The 21,988-nt window shown below is 45.4% G+C and overlaps 1 long non-coding RNA gene across 1 annotated transcript in view; it reads left to right on the plus strand.

Moving 5' to 3' along the window:
• Positions 1-1,740: 1,740 nt before the first annotated feature.
• Positions 1,741-21,988, plus strand: part of LOC146861564 (uncharacterized) — a 111,935-nt gene continuing 91,687 nt past the window's right edge. The window contains exon 1 of the long non-coding RNA XR_014979275.1: positions 1,741-1,842. This is a non-coding gene — a long non-coding RNA (uncharacterized LOC146861564). The remainder of the gene's footprint in view (positions 1,843-21,988) is intronic.

Consider the following 21,988-nt stretch of genomic DNA (forward strand, 5'->3'; position numbering starts at 1 on the left):
CAGCACGAATGAGGCGTTGGCAGGAGCTGGTGTAGGAGGGCTTCGAACACACTGCAACAGGAAGCTCAGGGGGCGACAGTCAGTGGTGGAGCCATGTGGGGGAAGAGAAGTCACACTGACCAGGTCAGTGGTCTTGCTCGTTCCTCAGTCTCAATATTTGTATCATCAAACACAAATTCAGAAGTTGCAGGTTTTTTTGATAAATTACACCGTATCAGGCATAATGAAGCAATATTTTTGAATTAGGAATAGTGAACCCAATTCAAAACGGTATTTTGGGGTATGTTTCTTTATACTACAATAGTACTATTAAAGTACTACAAAATGCTGTTCAGAAACCTACACGTGTAAATCTCCACCTCCACCTCTACCTCTCTTACCTCTTCTATGGGGAGATCCTCACACGTGTAAGTTTACTACTTAGGGGCCGATTATGATGCTGTAGAAAACAGCTCTGACTCTCGGTCAGAGCTGTTTCTGAGACATCGTAATCAGCTGTTCGGATTCGGATGGAGTTGATCGGAAAGGAATCCGAACTGGATTTCTGAATGACTTCCAACAGGTTTGCAGAGCCCGTCTACCATTCGGAAAGCCTCCAGTAATACCAAGGTCGGCTCTTTCCGCCTGGGGGATTACAAAGTCAGATTCGGACAGCCTTTCTGTGCCGGCCTTTTCGACACAGAAAGGCTGTGGGAAGTCAGGTTTGGGGGCCCCCAACAGGACCGTCATGGGTGCATGGGCCTGCGGTTGGAGGCCGATGGGGCAACTACGGTGCATCCCTGTTGATCCCTGCACCCCATGGCAGGCACCAGTTGGAATGCATGCTCTTATTGTAAAGAATAGGAGTGTGACTGAACAGTGTTCAATCGCATCCTAATTGCTGGGATGGGATCGCCGTCCCAGAACCAAATCCATGTCGGATTGACTCAGGTCAATCAGACATCGAAATAGGGCCCTTATTAGTAATTGAGAGAGGGACAAGGGGAGTGGTTTAAAATGGACCATAGTAACTGCTTAACAGGAGGCATTTATCAGGGAGTAAGGATGTGTTAAGGGAGGTTTTAGAAGGGGTTGAGGGGGATGTGTACTCACCCAAAAAAGAGAAAGCATACTGCTATTCACAAACTGAACTTCAAAAGTTACTACAGTCTAAAAGGGCCCAAAACAGTAAATGTACTCCTGCTCAAAGCTGATGTAAGTTCAGCACCATACAAGGACTACTGCTGGTGCTAGAACACCTTACCATAAAAATATTATAGGTAGGAAATAATGTTAAATTAAAATGTAATATTCTAACTACTTAAAAGTAATAATGAATGTGATTAAATAAAAAAAATCTAAAAATATATCTATAAACCTTTTTTTAATTTAAAGATCAATGTAACATAAATTCTGATTAAAATACAATTAATTACTTTTAAATAATTCTATACGTCACCTTTAATAATAATAATGCATCTTTCTCTCTCTCGCTCTCTCTCTCTCTCTCTCTATATATATATATATATATATATATATGTCACCAAGTGAAGAGACCGTACTCCGTTAAGGGTGAAAAACTAGGTGTTTAATTTTTCCGGGTTAAGCAAACAGGACGTGTTTTGGCTTCGGCCTTTTACTAAACTGTAAACAGAGACGGAGGCACCGCCATACATTTACACACTCATGAAGGAAGTGCTTCCGGGGCAAAACAAACAATATATATGAACCACCAATCCCGTTCCCTGGGTCACAGAACGAGTCTGACACAGCGCGAGTTTGCTCAAGGCGAGGCTTTATTTACCACCAGCAAGCACATTGGGAAGGAGTCTTCTGATTGCAGCAACTGGCAGATGCATTTCGGTGGGTGCCTTCTTCTGTGCCAGTATTGTTGCTTAGAAAGTTCAAATAAAATTTTGCGGGAGTTCTTACATGCTGGTTGGAAGGCTGTCATTGGCTTGTTGAAATCAGCATGGAGAGAGGACTGGGAAATTTCCATTAGTAAGTACTTTTCTCTCTCTTCATGTTTTCGGATATTCAAAATGTGCAAAAGAACCTGCAGCTAAAAGTCACGATAGCTCAACTCGCAAGCCTTGTCCAGTGACTGGCTCGTGCATCCGATAATGCACTGGCAAAACTCCAGCCGTTTTTGCCATCCTTCCTTTGCACATGCAGGGTCACTGGTGGTTTGCCTCACCGGAGGCACACCCGAACAGCAGCAATCTGCTTCTCTCTCCCCAATACCGCAATTGCTCGCGGTCGGGGGGCAACACATTGTGCAGTCCATGCACTTTCACCACCATTTGCCAGCATGACCGCGGTGCACCTGAACAAGAGGCGTGCCAGGATACAGAGCAGACCTCTGTCAAACATGAACCCCCAATCCCGTTCCCTGGGTCACAGAACGGGTCTGACACAGCGCAAGTTTGCTCAAGGCGAGGCTTTATTTACCACCAGCAAGCACATTGGAAAAGAGTCATCAGATTGCAGCAACTGGCAGAAGCGTTTCGGCGGGTGCCTTCTTCTGTGCCAGTATTGTTGCTTAGCAGGGGCGGCTGGTGACATTTGAAATTGGTGGGCGTAAAAGTTGAGGATAAGTGTTATGTCGATAGCGAGCGAGCCGACTATCATTGGAGGGACTCGAGGGGAGAGGGACTTGCAAAGTGTGTGCAAATGGAGCATTTTACAGCAAATTTGAGAGGGCAAGAATGTTTATAAAGCAATTCTGAAGGTGTAGACTTGAAATATGCAAATGCATTACAAAATACCCCATATTACAGCACTAAACGAGCCTCCTCCGCTCTACGTGCCGCTTCTACCCTCCGTGCCACCTCTGCCTTACGTGTCTCCTCTGCGCCTCCTCTGCCCTCTGCGCCTCCTCTGCCTTACATGCCTCTTCTACCCTCCATGCTTCCTCGGCCCTCCGCGCCTCCTCTGCTTTCCGTGCCTCTTCTACCCTCCGTGCATCCTCTGTCTTACGTACCTCCTCAGCTTTACGTACCTCCTCAGCCCTCTGATCCTCTGCGCCTTATGCTCCTCTTCTACACTCTGATGCACCCCGTCTATGCTCTGCCCACCTTCTGCCCTGTGATCTTCTTCTGCCCTCTTCACCTCTTCTACCCATTTCCCATCCTCCTCTCCCTGCGCCTCTCCATCTGTCTTCTTCTCCTCTTAAATCCCTCACACTGACATGTGAGGCCCTGCCGGACGGTGCGGGGAGATGGATATCAGTCAGCGCGCAATTGCGGGCCTGGAGCTTGCTGAGATAACCACCGGCACCTGGAAACAATTAACATTCAGCAAGATGTGGATCTTGCTGCTGGTGGAAAGTTTTTCAGCATTCACCTGTCAATCATCATTTGTTTAGCAATGAATTCAGAGTCCCTAAGCTGAGCAATTACATAACGAGTGAACACATTCATTGAGAACTTTACAGCTGGGATTGGGAAGAAAGAAGCAGAATTTAACACTCCAGATTATCTGACCCGGAAGCGCAGTAAACTCTGCTGTTTTCTTTTACAACATATATTTTGTTCCTGGCAAGAAAAGTCATGTTACCATCCGGAATTGCACATGGCGCCAAATAGAAAGCACAAGATGGCTACAAATGGCATAGTGACCACACCGTCATCCGCTCCACTCAACACACATGCACAGACGTCACCCATAGATTACACTGACACTTTCATTGTGGGTGAAGAACTGCTGCAGGTTTATTTCATACAACATAAGTATGACGATAAGTGGTTTATCTTACGGGCGATCCAGGGCAAGCAGCCCCTCGCTGCTCCGCCCGCCTGGCGAGCCAGCACGCACGGTGGGTCGATGCCCTGCAGTGCAGCACATATTTTCAGATCATCCTTTGGATCACGTGATCTGTCGCATACTCCCGCCCCTTTTGACAGGGGCGGAGCGTGTTGTGGCACACCCCCGGTTGGTTCAGGCCCCCCAACCGCCCGAAGGACTAACGGGGCACCGTCGCGGTCTTCGCAGAACCTCCTTTGGCTCCCGGACATTGGCTCGGGCACCCTTACTGTGCCGGACAGGGGTACCCTTACTGTACCGCCTGTCGCAGAGGTACCCTTACTGTACCCTTCTGCCTCCAGATCGCCCTGTAACTCCGCCTGCAATGCAAGAAAAAACATTAAAACATTCCAATAGCGCGCTACCTCCGCTGCGCAGGGTAAGCGGAAAGGGTGGGAATGCGCGTGGCCAGGAGGAGCGCGCCGGAAGCAGAGGAAGATCAGAGGGGGTGAGGCGTCTAAAAAGGGGGGGCTAGCCTTGCCCACCCTAGTGGCGTGCCTCCCCCGGACAATCCCATTGGGGGCCTCCCCTCCCCGAGGTGCGGCCTCACGCGAGGCGGAGCAAGGGGGGAGGCTCCGACGGGCGGCCACTAGAAGGCTGCCCTGCTGATGTCCCCCTGCGTGGGACGCGGGCAGCGGCATAGTGACCACACCGTCATCCGCTCCACTCAACACACATGCACAGACGTCACCCATAGATTACACTGACACTTTCATTGTGGGTGAAGAACTGCTGCAGGTTTATTTCATACAACATAAGTATGACGATAAGTGGGTTATCTTACGGGCGATCCAGGGCAAGCAGCCCCTCGCTGCTCCGCCCGCCTGGCGAGCCAGCATGCACGGTGGGTCGATGCCCTGCAGTGCAGCACATATTTTCAGATCATCCTTTGGATCACGTGATCTGTCGCATACTCCCGCCCCTTTTGACGGGGGCGGAGCGTGTTGTGGCACACCCCCGGTTGGTTCAGGCCCCCCAACCGCCCGAAGGACTAACGGGGCGCCGTCGCGGTCTTCGCAGAACCTCCTTTGGCTCCCGGACCTTGGCTCGGGCACCCTTACTGTGCCGGACAGGGGTACCCTTACTGTACCGCCTGTCGCAGAGGTACCCTTACTGTACCCTTCTGCCTCCAGATCGCCCTGTAACTCCGCCACAGCTCTGGGGAGGCTTCCGTCGCTGCCAGAGCCCCCCCCTTCCTCCCTTTGCTGTTATAGGTGCCCTGCCCCTACGAGCTAGCTTTGGCGTATATGGCATGAAATCCTATTGTGATTTTCAATTGGGCCAACTAGGGTCATTCTGGCTCGGAAGTGTGTTTCCAACAGCTAAGCCCCAGTAAAGCAGGATGGAGGTAACGTGTGAGTTAACTGCCTTCCCTACGTTTCTCCACACAAGCTGACATCACGGGTGTCTAATGATGGGATCGGCACTAAAAGCTGTGAACATCAGACGGTATGGGGGCAACAGCCTCTGTTTTTGTACTCTCACCCAGCACACAGGAAACATACGCTCACTGTCCCTGCCTGCTTCAAGTCACTGTCTCTGAATGGTTAATGCCACAAACTTAGCTAGTGACAGCATTTTTGGCAAGGGATTCGTTGAGACAATCTCGCCTCCCTACAGCAAGCTAATACACTTCAATTTAACAGGTTAACTGCTAACTGCCGTATTACCTTTTTGGCTATTAACCTTACATTTTCTTTCTCTCACGTCGTATTATTATCCTATTGTTTACTTTCAATGACCAATCTCAGCAACATCTCCCTGGATTGGCCTCCCCACTGCCAATAATGACCCAGCCTTCTGGGGATCATCTTAACCACCAAATAATACAGGTTTCATTAATTATTCTTGCAAGTGAAGTTACATTAACTTAGATGATGGAGTCTTATTCTAGCCTTGTTCTTTAATTGGTCATATAAAATCAAACTAAGATAAATATTCTTGAAATATTTCGGTTCATTCCTACTTTTAATTCCTTAAAATTCAAGCTTCTTTCCTGAAGACGACATGTAATTTGCACCAATTTTTTGGCAAAGTCCAATCAGTTATAAAATTCAAAACCTAATGCTAACCACAACAATCGGGAACAGATGTGCAAATGTCTTTTTAACAGGCACTGAAAATATTTACCGTTTCGTGTAATGTTCGTTATATGATGTTGCTAGTTAATGTTATTGACTGAAACAACTTGCACTGCAATTTCACCTTTTACCAGAACTATTAGTCCAAAATATCGTTAAACTTGTTGACTTCAGTTGAAATAATTTCAACATTAATTTCTTTTTTATAATTGTTTATTTCAACAGTATGTCACCTTGTGGAACATCCTGTGTGGCTCCAACAGCTCTGTTTTCGAATCTCTCAGTAGGGCACAGACACATTATGTTCCTCCCCTGAAAGATTATGAAATCCAATCCCACATTTGTTATGTCATGGTATACTAAATTTGTAGGGCACACGTATCAGATTGCTTTCCTGGCGCTACTCTGAAACCGGTTAGGGTGGTATGTTACTCATTTACCTGTCTGACTAGCAATGTTTAGGAGTGTGCGGGAGGTCATGGTGTCTGTGCAGGACCTAATCTCTGGAGGTTCAAATATCTGGGACCTAGTGTGAAAAACATAGTACCCCCAAAGTGTTTCCATTTACAGGATCCCTGGGGAACACCACATGTAGTTTAATCATGGGGTCGTGACGTGGCCAAGGTGAACCCTTCACGTCGCCACATTCATATCATAGAATGGATAAAGAGAGCAGTATTGGTATGTTTTTTTTTTTTTGTTTTTTTTTTTTTTATTCCAAAACCAAATTACTTTCGAGATTTTCACCATAACCACTTGATGTGCCATTGGCTTGACTATTAGGCAATGTCCTTTTCGAAGGAGTACAGCTCTCAGATATCATCCACCCAACACAGGGCATCTGTGAGTGACACAAAATATTTACACCTCCTTGCGCTTACTAAAATGGACCCGCTCCTCAGTTTCCAGCACACAATGCCCTTTAATGTCATCTGGCCCTGGTGCCTATCAAACTACTGTGACAGCCTCTGTCACCGTCATACAATAAATAAACGAACTTCAAAAGGTCTGTAGCCCATGTCACTCTGGGCCTTCCCTTGCCTCCCTGTGGAACAGGGAGAATAAACTTAAAGATGTTTAGTTCGACACACAAACCCAGGCCTTCCGCATGTCACAAAACAGCTCAGGCTGCTGACTGTCCTGTATAGACTAAGCTGCCACTATGACTGAGTTGCAGAAAACCTTACACCAGCTGTTTTCGACTAGCAAGGCTAAATAGGAAAGGCAGCAGCATCTCTTGGCTTAAGCGTGGAACTGGTACTAATAAATACCTTCAAGATGTTATGTAAGACACACAGACCCCGGCCTTCAGCTTGTCTCAAAACAGCTCAGGCTACTGACTTGTCTGTATGGACTAAGCTGCCACTGTGACTGTGATTTGAAAGAAACATTACACCAGCTGTTTTCGAATGCAAAGATGAAAGACAGCAGCATCTCTTAACTCTAGTGTGGAATTCACAATAATAGCATTGGTAGATCAATTTCCGTGTTACACCTTTCTACAAGCTGGCCATTGCATTATGGTTGAGACTGGGATTTAGGCTATACCTTTGTCATTTGTACTCCTGCTACCAAGATAACATATATATATATATATATATATATATATATATCCAACTTTTCTTGCTCGGTTACAATCACCGCACCACCTGAACAAAGGGCGCGTCGTCCGTCCGGATCATCCGGGCTCGATCCGTATGAAATGCTCAAAATTACCGATACTTGAAAGTAAAGGATGACGACGCCGTGTCTTGCATAAATTCAAAATTTAATGCTCAGCTGTTGGATGCGTTTCGCCTGTCCCGCAGGCTTGTTCACCAACCATTAACAATAAAGTTTGCCACCATTTTAAGACACTCGCTGCGTGTCACGTGCACAAGAACTACAAATGCAGTGTATTCAACAACAGACTAGTAGTTTTACCACATAAACATAAATTCGTGTTTAACATTATCATAGCTTGATTATTCAAGAATATTTGTTAACCCAAGAATTAAACTAAATATCTGAAGAGGAACTAGCATGCTAATGCAGGAGGACAAATTACGCGCTATCATTTAATATGAACCTCGTAATGATCGATAGTGTTAATGTCAAATGCTTATTGCATTCTCACTGCGTAACCTTGCCGTTTTCTTTAGTCTCATTATCTACAATATTTTTGTTGTTAATCAAGACTGGTGTATTGCCCAAGTGGGCCAAAATTGCCAAATTGTTGAATATGCTTGCAAATATTACAGTTTATAACAGTGCTCCCAAAATAAAAATAAAAACTTAAAAAATGATAATATAGGAAATGGTTAAAAACGGAGGGGAAATGGGCCTGCATTTGTACATTTATCCTAAGTGGGTATACAGGTCTTCCTCAATATTGAGTCCTGTCGGGGTCTTACAATTCAATTTGATTATATAAGAAGATTCAAGCCTTCTCAATTGTTTTTCCTTGTTACCCCCTCTTTTGCTGCTCTTAACCGCATCAATTACAAAGTATGACAAGCCTGCTATACTTTTGTTATGAAAGCGTTCAAAATGCCGTGCCACAGGGTACGATTTATCTCCATTTTTAATTGCTCTCAAATGCCTTAAGAACTATGCGCAATTGCAGTAACCAAGAGAGCTGTGATAAAGAACTTTCAATACTGCAGTCGCGCTTCATGGCAAGAGGATATTCTGAGGAATGCATTAGGGCGGCTATAATGAAAGCAAAGAGAAGGACAAGGGAAGACATTCTTTTCAACAAAAGTAATACAAAGAAAAAAATGGAGAATGTTGATAAGAACAAAAATGAGTGCAGGATGATAACGACTTACAATATCCAACTTAAAAAAATAAGAAGCATCCTGACCAAACATTGGCACTTGATTTCCAGTGAACCTACGTTAAGTAAACTAGTAAAGAAACAACCACAAATAACATTCAGAAAAGCAAAGAGTTTTAAACAAATGTTAGTGAGCAATGTTTTGAAAACTCCGCCCACCAAGACAGCAGCCACCATGTGGCTCACAAAGAAAGAAGGTTTTGTGAAATGTACGAAATGTAAAGCCTGTATTCATGGTACGAACACCTCCAGGTATACATCAGGCTTCGCTAACAAAGTATTCAAAATCAAAGGACATTACACGTGCAAGACAGATTTTGCTGTCTATGTACTTCAGTGCCCTTGTGGCCTGAGGTACGTGGGCAGCACCATCTTGCCTGTGCACAAACGTGTTTTACAGCATTTGAGAGCAATTAAAAATGGAGATAAATCGTACCCTGTGGCACGGCATTTTGAACGCTTTCATAACAAAAGTATAGCAGGCTTGTCATACTTTGTAATTGATGCGGTTAAGAGCAGCAAAAGAGGGGGTAACAAGGAAAAACAATTGAGAAGGCTTGAATCTTCTTATATAATCAAATTGAATTGTAAGACCCCGACAGGACTCAATATTGAGGAAGACTTGTATACCCACTTAGGATAAATGTACAAATGCAGGCCCATTTCCCCTCCGTTTTTAACCATTTCCTATATTATCATTTTTTAAGTTTTTATTTTTATTTTGGGAGCACTGTTATAAACTGTAATATTTGCAAGCATATTCAACAATTTGGCAATTTTGGCCCACTTGGGCAATACACCAGTCTTGATTAACAACAAAAATATTGTAGATAATGAGACTAAAGAAAACGGCAAGGTTACGCAGTGAGAATGCAATAAGCATTTGACATTAACACTATCGATCATTACGAGGTTCATATTAAATGATAGCGCGTAATTTGTCCTCCTGCATTAGCATGCTAGTTCCTCTTCAGATATTTAGTTTAATTCTTGGGTTAACAAATATTCTTGAATAATCAAGCTATGATAATGTTAAACACGAATTTATGTTTATGTGGTAAAACTACTAGTCTGTTGTTGAATACACTGCATTTGTAGTTCTTGTGCACGTGACACGCAGCGAGTGTCTTAAAATGGTGGCAAACTTTATTGTTAATGGTTGGTGAACAAGCCTGCGGGACAGGCGAAACGCGTCCAACAGCTGAGCATTAAATTTTGAATTTATGCAAGACACGGCGTCGTCATCCTTTACTTTCAAGTATCGGTAATTTTGAGCATATATATATATATATATATATATATATATATATATATATATATATACCCTCCCTTATCCTGTTGCCCCACTCTGGACACATAACTTCGTCACTTCGTGAGAATAACTTTACGGAAGGTATGTATGACACACAAACCCAGGCCTTCCGCTTGTCTCAAAACAGCTCAGGCTGCTGGTTTTCTTGTATAGACTAGGCTGCCACTATGACTGTGAGTTGAAGAAAACATTACACCAGCTGTTTCCGAATAGCAAGGCTAAAGATGAAAGGCAGCAGCATCTCTTGACCTAAGCGTGGAACTCACAATAATAAATCAGTATTCCGAATCCCAACATTTAACCAATATTTGATCTCATGTGACTATCTTATTCACCATCAGCCAGGCCTACTTCCTTATTAAAATCGCGAGTGGCTGGCAAAGGGTACGTTAGAAATATCAAAGCCATGCATGTTCAACATGAAGCCAGGAATCGAAGGAAAGCTTGGGGGCGATAGTGTGAATAGTGATGGAGGCATCTGGTTCACGGCTTTCAGGAATAAAACAGCCTTCAAGTTAAATTTTCAGTTTATGGTAGTGCTGCACGACCAGAAAGGTATCAGTGTTTGCGCGCTTTACCTGCGCACCAAATAACGCTACACCAGGGACACACTCTCTTCTTATTAGGCACGGGGAGATTAAGTGATTTTCCCAGAATCACTGCATATTGATAAGGCGCTGAGACTTCTCTCTTCTTTTGTAAATCTACAGTTGTCTTGAGGCATCACACCAGAGGTGTTTTGATTGCATTGCCTACGTAATGAAAACAAGCTTATATATGATTAGATATTATGGGTTTTCCAAGCGCCACTTGTGTTTAAAACACATCTTGAGTAAGTGAACTTATTTGAGAAGCAGCATTTGTTGTAGGAGTTGTGACAGTTTTTGAAAGTTAGAAAGTAAATATGTCCCCTAGTTCCAAACACGAGAAAATATATTTTAAGAGCTTCACATGGAAGAAAATTGGGTAGATTTATTATACTTTATGCTCAAGGCCAATATGTTCTTTGACCTACCCAGGTTCTTACCCTTTTGATATCTGGCTTGACAGGGCATTTTTCTTAAAACATTATAGCTACAAATGCTTTAAAATCGAAATGGGGTAGAATGTGGGTTCCCCAGAGCAGCGTTACTCACATCATGTTACCGGCTGCTTGGTGGATTATTCCGCCTCCAAGTGAATGCTTTCATTGAAAGTATCAGGGACTACTTAAAATCTCTAAAGTACAATATATCATCACACTTTTGTTTTCCTCATAGATGCATCAAATCGAGTGATTAATCGTTATTGCTTTATTTTTATTTTTTTATTTATTTATTTATTTTTATTTTTTTGCCTTCTACGTTTTGTAGTTAGGGTACAAAATGAATGCAAGCCAGGCATATCGGCTTTGCAAATGGTTGCTTATGTTTGTATTATTATTTGGGTCAGTCTGGTACTTTGGTGTTTGTGTGATTTTATTTATTCTAAACATAATAAGTGGTTTACATGAAGGTCAATGCATTACAATTTAACTACTCATATTTTATCAATATAGGAAGTTTCATGATATGAGTGCATAATTGTAAGTATTTCTAAGACACCTGCCTTAGTAGGCTTCAACTCAACAAACGAGGCAAACTGCCCTCGTGTAGCGGCGCCACGCACAAACAAGAATCCACACCTGTAAAGCGCGAACAATCACCCGTCAGGGCCTCCAAGCGCCGATTTGCCGCCGGCTCCGGGGAAAAGCGAGACCTATTGCATTGCAAATGCCAGCCCCTGTTCGGCAGGGGTAGATAGGGTGATTTGCAGAATCACAGGATGCTCAGCGTCATTCCCGAGACTCGAACCCGGTGACAGGTTCGAGGTTGGCCGCTCTAGCCGTTAGGCCAACTCCGCTCACCAAGCACAACCCTCCCGCCCCCAATAAAACGGCCGGGGAGACGACTGATAGGTGTGCTTGTAACTCCTGCATTATGGCGAAGTCAACTGCGCCCTCAAAGTCAGCGTCGACGGCAAGAAGACGGTAATCCCAATACTCCATGATCTGCCAGTGTGCGCTTCACTCGGTATTGTGTCTCCTCTTTCTTCATTTTATATGGATTATCATCCTACTAGTATTCTTTTAGTACTGACACGTGATCCCTTATGTGTGTTTTAGTTCTAGCTGTGCGGGCAGGCGCCCCCTGACCCGAGGGAACAAAAGGGGCACACGATCCTGAACAAACTGGCAGATCGGCACCCCCCTAGCGGGGTAAAGTACACACGCCTCCCCGCGCCAACCACCGGCAGCGCCACAAGCTCCCCCGGCCCCAGACACCTCAACTGGGGATCCCGTTCCGCACCACCGCACTAACTACGCCGTCCACAATCCAACGCGCCGCTGCCACGAAGCCCAGCCACTGCCACCAAATATAAATCAAAACTGTTAACTTGTAAATAGCTATCTGCCACAGAGAAGACAAAACTATTACTACTTTTATGTTCAGCTCACAGCATTAAACGAAAGACGGGAAAGTTATTGGGTGAAGTTACTAAGTGGTATGTATAGGAAGCTTTAAAATGGCGCGAAGCAGATGGGACCATGACACACAGCAACGAGCACTAACGCGTGACTTCCTGCAGCTGCGGCTGCTAAGAGGAAATCGAACAAAAGAAAGAAGCTTGAAGGAGAACACGTGAAAAGGAATCACATCTCTCCACATCAAAATGTTTCATCCAAACAAGATACGGGGTGGTGGTAGATGCCCGCGCTACCCGCATGGTGATTCTACGTCCTGCGCCGTGAATTGCAACCTATCCCGAAGCCTGGTGGTCAGGTCTGGGAAAGCGGGGACGCGGTCTGTCCGCATTGGCGCTTTATGTGGGCGTGGACCCCACTCTGCTATCTTACCAGGACTGGAATGGATTTACGTGTGGCATCCAGACCTCTGCGGCGAACAGCTGTGCGATCTGACAGTAGTGGAAGCCTGTGAGCTGTAGGTTGCAGACTTATCGTTACTGCAAGCCCCAAACCTGCCGAACTACCTTGCTAGCACTGGGCCCGCAAATGGTGCACGCATTTCTGCAGCTGGCACTCTTGGTTTGCACTGACGCTTCTGAACTCCCTCACTGCACTCAAAGCTAAAACCTTCAAATTGCACTCGGACCTCCCAGTGGCAGGTGCATTAACCCACCGGCCTTTCATATTGGAATTTGAACTGCCTGTCACTTTGATTTTCACTATTACCCCACGGGACTAGCATCATCGTAGAACTGGACCCCGTGATCTCGGGTCGCCGCCCCAGGTACATAACCCCACTGGGCTAGCTTCCCAGCAGTCGAGCCTGTGACCCGCGGGCTGCACCCGGATCCCCGCCGCAGGCGCCCGAACCCCCCTGAAGATGCTGCCCGGCTCCATCCAGATCTCCGGGGAGAGCCTGTCCAGCGCCGAGGTGAAGGACGTGGTGGAGAGCCTCCGGGAGAACGCGGTGCGCCTGCTCTCACTGCGCGGCTGCCGCCTCTCCGACCGGGACTTCGGGCGCGTCTGCCGGGGCCTGGCCGAGTCCCACTCCCTGGCCCAGCTCAACCTCAACCTGGGGGTGGTGGGCAGCCTGGAGCGGGTGCGCCTGATGGCCGAGACCCTGCAGACCAACCGCTCGGTGCAGTCCCTCTTGTGAGTATGAATGACTCTCTGATTACAACAGATGCGTGTGTATAGCGCCTAGTACCGCCAGCTGTATTACTCATTGCAGGTTCGTACATAACCTGTTTTTTGTAAGCGGGGGAATTGCTGTGACCGGAGACATTGCACAGTAGCACGGTGCCGGGGAGGAGCGGATGAAGACTTATGACACTTCCCCATTGACGGATACCGCTACGGAGTCACCCTCCCCATGGGCGGGTCTGGGATCGCATCCGCACTTTTCAAGCCGGGAAATGCGATGGGGGGGGTGTCCCAAGACACCCGGCAAGCGATTCCAGCAACCCCACGCGGCCGGCCGATGTCCCCCCCTAAACAAACGGCGCATCCCTCATTCTTGGCCGCCCTGCGGCCTGGCAGCGCTCGAATCGCACCACGATAATGGCCTACAACCCCGCCGCAGCGCCCCTCCGAGGCGCGGGACCCCACTTGCGCCCCCCCCACCCGTGGCCATCCGAGCCACAGGGCCCCGTCAACCTGGTCATGCCCAGGGACAGGGCCGGGGTGGGAGGCGGTTTGCAAGTCTCACCGTTGTTCGTTGTTGTAGGAATCGCACGACGTCGTAGGGGACCCGAGCGAAACCGCGTGGTGGGACGTGGACAGGAGGGGCGAATGCGCGTGGCCAGGAGGAGCGCGCCGGAAGCAGAGGAAGATCAGAGGGGGTGAGGCGCCTAAAAAGGGGGGGCTAGCCTCGCCCACCCTAGTGGCACGCCTCCCCCGGACAATCCCATTGGGGGCCTCCCCTCCCCGAGGTGCGGCCTCACGCGAGGCGGAGCAAGGGGGGAGGCTCCGACGGGCGGCCACTAGAAGGCTGCCCTGCTGATGTCCCCCTGCGTGGGACGCGGGCAGCGGCATAACATCGGGCATCACAGGGTGGACACTGACTGCAGCCGAGCCTCGCCGCCTCCACTTTTATTACTTGGGCCCTGGCTGGTGTCCAAGAACGCCAGCCGCCCACAGCGGGCACAACCGCACTCAGGCACACAGTCACCCCCAGCCTGTGGTGGCTGTCGCGCAGGCTGGGGACCAGGGAATTAAATATAAAAAAACGGAAAACTTACCTCACAGCCAGTCCGCGCCACCTCTGCTCCCCTTCGCGCCTTCACGAATGGCACTGACTGGAGTGGACTGGCAACCCCTGTCAGCCAATCCTGGCGCTGCCAGCAGCGCCAGGATTGGCTTAGGGCACAGTTACTACTCGCCCGTCTGCCCATTAGGAGACCGAGGTTTGAGCTTTTGCTCAACCCTCGCTCTCCTAATGGGCATGCGCCAGTCAGAGAAAACACTAGTGCGCATGAGTGGTCACGGTGCGAACACTCGCCCTCCGTCCCCACTCATGCGCACTTGTGCTGGTGCCTGTTGCCTCTGGTCTGACAATCATGTCAGTTAACATGAAGCGGGACTGCCCACCCCCTTCAGACTCTGAAGGGGGTGGGAGGTCCGACGTCATGCTGACTGACATGATTGTCAGTTCTTCTCCCTCGGCATCTTTGAACTTAAGGAAACTGATTACTTAAGTTCAAAGATGCCGAGGGAGCTGCGGGCGGGGGGGCTACGCCCCAACGCCCCAATGGACGCACCGCGCCTGAAGCTTCGAAAGTTCAAATAAAATTTTGCGGGAGTTCTTACGTGCTGGTTGGAAGGCTTTCATTGGCTTGTTGAAATCAGCATAGAGAGAGGACTGGGAAAGTTCCATAAATAAGAAATTTCCTCTCTCTTCATGTTTTCCGATATTCAAAATGTGCAAAAGAACCTGCTTTTAAAAGTCACGATAGATCAACTCGCAAGCCTTGTCCAGTGACTGGCTCGTGCATCCGATAATGTACTGGCAGAACGCCAGCCGTTTGTGCCATCCTTCCTTTGCACATGCAGGGTCACTGGTGGTTTTGCCTCACCGAAGGCACACTCGAACAGTAGCAATCTGCTTCTCTCTCCCCAAAACCGCAATTGCTCACGGTTGGGGGGGCACCACGTTGTGCAGTCCATGCACTTTCACCACCATTTGCCGGCATGACCGCGGTGCACCTGAACGAGAGGCGTGCCAGGATACAGAGCCGACCTCCGTCAAACATGAACCACCAATCCCGTTTTTAGGTCTCGCCTGACCCAGCGTATGCGCTGATCTGGCGAGACTTATTGAGAGGGCTCCAAAAAGTACTACCAGGCCAGCCTAGAGAGACAGTGCATGTGGGCGGGCGCGCGCGCCACACTTTACCGAGATTACTTTCCTTTAGCGGCCGCTTTGATCGCGATCACTTTAACTTTCGTGGCCACACGGCCGCTTGTTTGTTTGTGTGTGTGTGTTTGTTTTCGAAAAACCCAGTGTACCCATCTTCACACTTAGAGTGAATACATTAGAGGGTTACTTTCTAAATGTAAATCTGAGGGAATACATGCGGTGGATGTGCAAAAGAGTATTGTCTTTCCTAAAGGATGGAGTTCCTCTCGCATACCCCCACCCCCAAATTCTTGGGATATGTCCCACATCAAATGGAAATCTGCAGTGACGACAATAGCTCCATTGGCCCATTACTGAGTATATGCACTGGATAAGTAATAGGCAATATTGTAAATTTGTAATAAGGTTTCATCCTGTTCTGGTCCTTCCTTATGCGGTGCGTTTCTTGGAGGCATACATCTAGATGGGAATTTCTAATAGAGCTGCATCTTGCGTGTATTTTGGCCAGCGAATTGAGACCGTTCCCATTTTGTCCTTCATATGAGCATCTTCTTTTGCTGACATGTGTCCGTTCTCTTCCAGAAGAGGTTGGTGAGTTCCCCTCGGGGAAGAGTCCCAGCCAGTATCTCATCATAGGTGTGAAAATGTGTCTTTGTCAAACCGAACAAATGTAAATAAAACCCTCCTTCGTGCAAGTGCTCCAATGTTTTGAAACTTCACTGGGAAGCGGGGTTTAAATGAGACACTGAACGCCATCACCGATAATAACTAAAACGTGCTAACTCCCACCCTTGGTTTTACTATGCCAGGTCAGTCCTCAAATGACCAAATTCGTCCAAACTGATAACCTGTGTAACTACTGCACTGGGTACCCACCTTGCTTTCAACCACCTTTTGACAGGTGCCTGGTTCTATAACCTGTATGCCCTCCACACATCCCACTCACCTCAGTGAGCATGTAATAATGTTAGCCTGCCATATTCCCAAGGCCTCCACCTGGGTTAATAAGATGCCCCCCCCCTTTCCCAGTTCAGATAAGACTAAACAATGATTTATTTTTGATTACTCTTGTTGTATTGTGGGAAGCAGACCAGCGTCCACACCATGCCCATCTCCAGTGTTCAAGATCTCCATATGTCAGTCCTCCCACCCGTCCATTAATCCAGTAATTAGTGATCGCTTTTACAGACGCTGTCATCAATTTCAACTCTTCACAGGCGGCCTGGCCAGATTACTAGACAAGACTTATTTAGCATCAGGATAAAACATCACCTATAAAGAATAAACGTTAATCTCACCTACAACGTTCAGGAAAACCGGTTTAGGCAAAAGAAAGATGCCATAAAAACCAACATACATGTCTGAGCCTCTGTATGCACGTGAATGTTGTCAGTTGATGAGCATGTTTGTGCTTATGTGTTCGTATGTGCGTATATGTATGTGCATGCTTGTCTGTGTGTGTCTGTATGTGTGCTTGCATGTTTACATGCGTGTGTGATTGGGCTTTGGTGTGTGTGTGTGTGTGTGAGTGTGCATCTGTAGGTTACTATGTAGAACTGCGTGGGTGCATGCGTATGTATGTGAGTGAGTGTGCGCATATGTATGTCCATGCTTGAGCAAGATGGCAAAGCCAGAGCCAGTAGAATCCAGGCCTGCTGGCAGCAACAAGGCTGCAAGGCTGCTGTCTTCAACTAATCTTCCACAGACCCTGAACAGTACAAGAAAAGGCCACTTACTCCCTGAAACTGATCTGTTTTGCTTTAAAAATTAAAGCTAGCCGCAGAGCTCCCCTGAAAATTCAAACACAACAGTTAGTCTGGTGTCATATCATGTCCCAACAAACCTGATGACACGATAATTGTGTGTGTGCTTGCATGCCTGCACATGTGTGTCTGAGTGTGCACAGGTATGTAGGAGTGTGTGTATGTGCTTGTATGTGTGCATTTGTGTGTGTGTCGATGTATTTCCCCTTGGTAATGTTGTATATGTATGTGCTTGCTTGCTTAAGTGTATGTCTATGTGCATGTGTGTCTATTTGTATGTATGTGCTGGTGCCTGCAAATTTGTGTGCATGAGTGTGTGTGTATGCTTGCTTGTGTGTCTGCATGTATCTGTGTATGAGGCTGTAGCTGGCTGTGTTCCTGAATGTGGGCATGTCTGTGTATGCATTTGTGTGTGTATACATGTTTCTGTGAATCTGTGCCTGCACTTTTGTGTGAGTCTTTGTGTGCATCTATGTTTATTGACACTTTTCTTGTAGCACATAAAAAGCCCAGGCGGTGGGTGAGAGCGCTTTACTGAGAACAATATCTGTTACATTAACTACTATTAAACATATGAAACATCGAGGAGCTGAAAACACAACAATACAAACAAAATGGGGCCGTTACACACCTGAACGTGTTGTTATACTCTGCTGTCCTCCTTTGTTTTACCCTTGTCTACTTTGTATTTATTGCTACTTGTTCTATGTACGTGCTTTGAAGCTGATGTCTTGGCATATCAGCACTATATACATTGGATACAAGTATTCTAGTATTAACAACAACGAAAATATATTCAATAAGTGAAACAAAACAACATATGTTGTAATATGTCAAGTTTGTTATGGGCTGCGTTTTATGCCAGGAAGACATTTTCATTACTTTATACTGCCAATCAGGATTGGCTAGTGTTTTATTATGGAAAGGACATTTTTTTAATTTTTTTATAGCTATGTTAATAGTACATAAAAACATAACCAACTGAGTTCTTTATTTTATTAAGGTGAGGAGGGCATATCTGTTGCATAGGTAAAAACGTTGACATTTACAATACCAATCGCTCCAACTCGAACAAATGCGAGACCTATTGCATTTCTAATGCTTGTTTTGTTTGTTTAGGTTTAGGTAAGATTTAATTTTCATTTCAACTGCGGAATATTTTCATGTGTTTAATATATTTAAACTCATGAATATTTATTAAAAAATAAGATTAAAGTGCTTCATCATTTTTTATTTTGAGCTACATTTAGTACGGACTGGCCCCTCACACCCAAGAGCAACACCCTCTTCATCAGTCCAGTCAAGGCTCCAGACCCAGCCTCGTCTAGAAGGCCCAATCGCTACCTGTACCCAGGTCGCAAAACCTTTAGATGGACCTTCAATTGTTACAGGAGTACTCATTAGGGGATGAGATGAGATTCACAAATACACAAAATCTTCGGAGAACTAATCAGGGAGACCTCACTAACCTCACTGACCTCACCAACCTAAATTCGAACCTGCATCTACCACCAGATGTAACTCCCTACACGGTAGTGCTGGAAAACATCCCTCCTTTACTGCCCAACATTTTTTAACATTGGTCAACATTGCGGAATAAGTCATTGTACTTATTGAGCGTAAGGACCAGTATAACCGACTTGCTTTATATGTATATACACATTATTTCAGTTTAACAATGTTTCTCATAGTGCTCTATTTTAAGTCCCTGCCTTGATTATTTTCTACTGGAGGGTGTTGCCCATGTGTAGTGCTGGCCCTCTACTGCTCCTTTTTGGACATAGTAACTTCCATTCTTAAATTTGGTTCCATCTGCAGTTTCAAGTTTCAGTAACTTCAATCTTGTAAATGGTGAATTGCCAGGTATAGTAGTTACCTCCAAGTGCAAGACTAAACTTACATGTGTAAATTACCCATAAGTGTAAATGACCATGAGGAATAGCCCCATTTGTGTGCACTTGTGTGCATTTTTGTGTATCTCCTCATTCGCCTCAAATCACTAACTCATTCTCACCTTACCCTCCTTGCAACAGGATTGGTTGTTTTCTTTTACTTTTTTGGTAACTTTAGTTTTGATGTATGTAGACCGTTTCTCTGCCCTGTTGGCTGCTTTTGAGCACCATGAGATGTGTGCAGTAGAAATTTGAAATTGTTGTTATATACATACGAGATTACATCACATAATAACCTATTAGGAAATTCAGGGATATAATGGAGACCACATGCCATTTCTCCCAAAGGCAGGTAGAGAAGGGGCATAACCCCTGCAAACCATGAGGCGCAGTGGGGTGTCCAACCAAGTCAATGAATAACTGTGGGTTATGAGAGACTCTGGGTCCCTCATCACATTCTTCAGGGGAGCCCCATCATTTGGTGTAGTAGGACTGGGTAGAATCAGTCCTATGACCTATAGAAAACACCTGGGCAAGGTTCTAGTACTGTGTATGCGGGCAAAAAGATCTAGAATCATGCAATTGCATGTATTAATTAGAAAAACAGGCAATTCAACAGAACCTGATATCATCAAATTATTTATTATAATTTTTTTATGTATCATGTGGAATAAATATGTTTCTAGTATTTTGTTTGAATTTTGTTTTTAAAGTTTTTTTTCCAGTTGTCCAAATTGTCAGTAAATTCATGAAAGGTTACAAAAGTGGTTTATTCATACAAAAAGGACAACAACAAAAAACTGTTTTTTTAAAACAAACATATATATCATATTGATTAGTGAAACCTAATTCCTGATTGTTTATGAAGTACAATACGGATAGCTCGACGATGTGAAGAAGCTGGCGGTTTGTTGACACACTACGCTCATTTTGTCCAAAGCCTTCGCCAGGGATCCGTCGCAGTATACACTGAAAAGCATACAAGACAACATAAGTTGCAAAAAGTGAATAAAAATAAGATACCCAAAAAGCAAGATTATGCATGCATGTATGCTATACATGCATGCATAATCTCGCTTTTTGGGTGTCTTATTTTTATGCACTTTTTTAGCATTCTGATGTGGGTCACATCTCTTTGATCGTTATTTTTCTTCTAGATCTAGACCTTAGACAAAATATTTTATCCTAAAAATCGCAGGCATAAACATCTAGATTTTGTGTTTGTCTTGTATCCTTTTCAGTGTATACTGCGACAAATTCAAACAAAATACTAGAAACATATTTGTTCCAGATGAAAAATATTTTTGATACATAAAAAACTATTGATTGTCAGAGCAAGAGGAGGAGCACGCAGGAGGATCAGCACAGCACAGGTACAGCATTTGCACTCGCGGGTGAGCGTGGGAGAGCCTCGCTGCTCACGATTCACACCAGTGACCCTCTCCACCCCCAGTGAAGCTTCAGGGGATTTCTGCCCGGCGGTAGCTGCAGCAAGAGGGCAGCGGTGGCAGTAAAGGGTAGAGTCTGCGGCACCCCCGAAAACTCACAGAGGCGGTCAGCATTAGGCCGGTGCAGCCTGCGGGTCGGGCAAATCGGGAGGCTGCACTCAGTTTGTTATGCGAGTACAACAAGGACCCCCTGTTAGTTCCAATTCCTAGGACAGGGTAAATATATTTGACAAATAACAACCTAGGCAATCATCACTGATAAAGCTGAATGTGTGCCACAAGGTCAAAAGGAGAAAACTGAAGACAACAATGAACATGAAAATACGTATGTATTTATTTTCTCAGTTAAAATCATTCATGGGAAACTGTATGTGAACAACAAAGTATTCTACAGATATCTAAGTTAAAATCATGACAATCATAAAAATTGTGTTATACATAAGAAAATGAACACTATTACAAAGTGACTAAATTATAATTGACGCGCGTTTCGGCGTGAGTGACGCCTTCGTCAGGACAAAGTCACAGTTCCTGTATTCGAAAAAAAGGGGTATTTAAACAATAATTTAACAATTTATTCTCATGTAATACATTTATCATTGTTGTCAATTGTAGTGTTTTAACATGACCGACACATATTTGTATAATTAATTTATGGTATGTCTTCATAGAGAATTACAGTGCGTATGATGGAATTCTGCTATCAATAAGTGATATTCAGTGTTAAACGAACTTCTGTAAATAAGGGGGGGAAAAAATAGAAATGGTGAAGAAAAGAGTGAATACACGTGAAAGTCGATTCGTGAATAGGAAAGACGGGAATAGAGAGTGATGAAGTAAATACCAAAATTCCCATGGAGAAATAGTAGACATGTTTGAGTCCTCAGATGTGATAAGATATAGGCAGTTATTAAGTCTATATACCTGTGCTCAAAAAGGGAGCTCCTGAAGGATTGGAGACTAATGATGTCTTCAAGGGATAAAAGCATCTAGTTAAGCAAACAGATAAGAGAAAGTAAGGTTGGTGTAGCTACATTAATACATCGAA

This window comes from Triturus cristatus, chromosome 3_1, assembly GCF_964204655.1.
Source record: "Triturus cristatus chromosome 3_1, aTriCri1.1, whole genome shotgun sequence".
Lineage (NCBI taxonomy): Eukaryota > Metazoa > Chordata > Amphibia > Caudata > Salamandridae > Triturus > Triturus cristatus.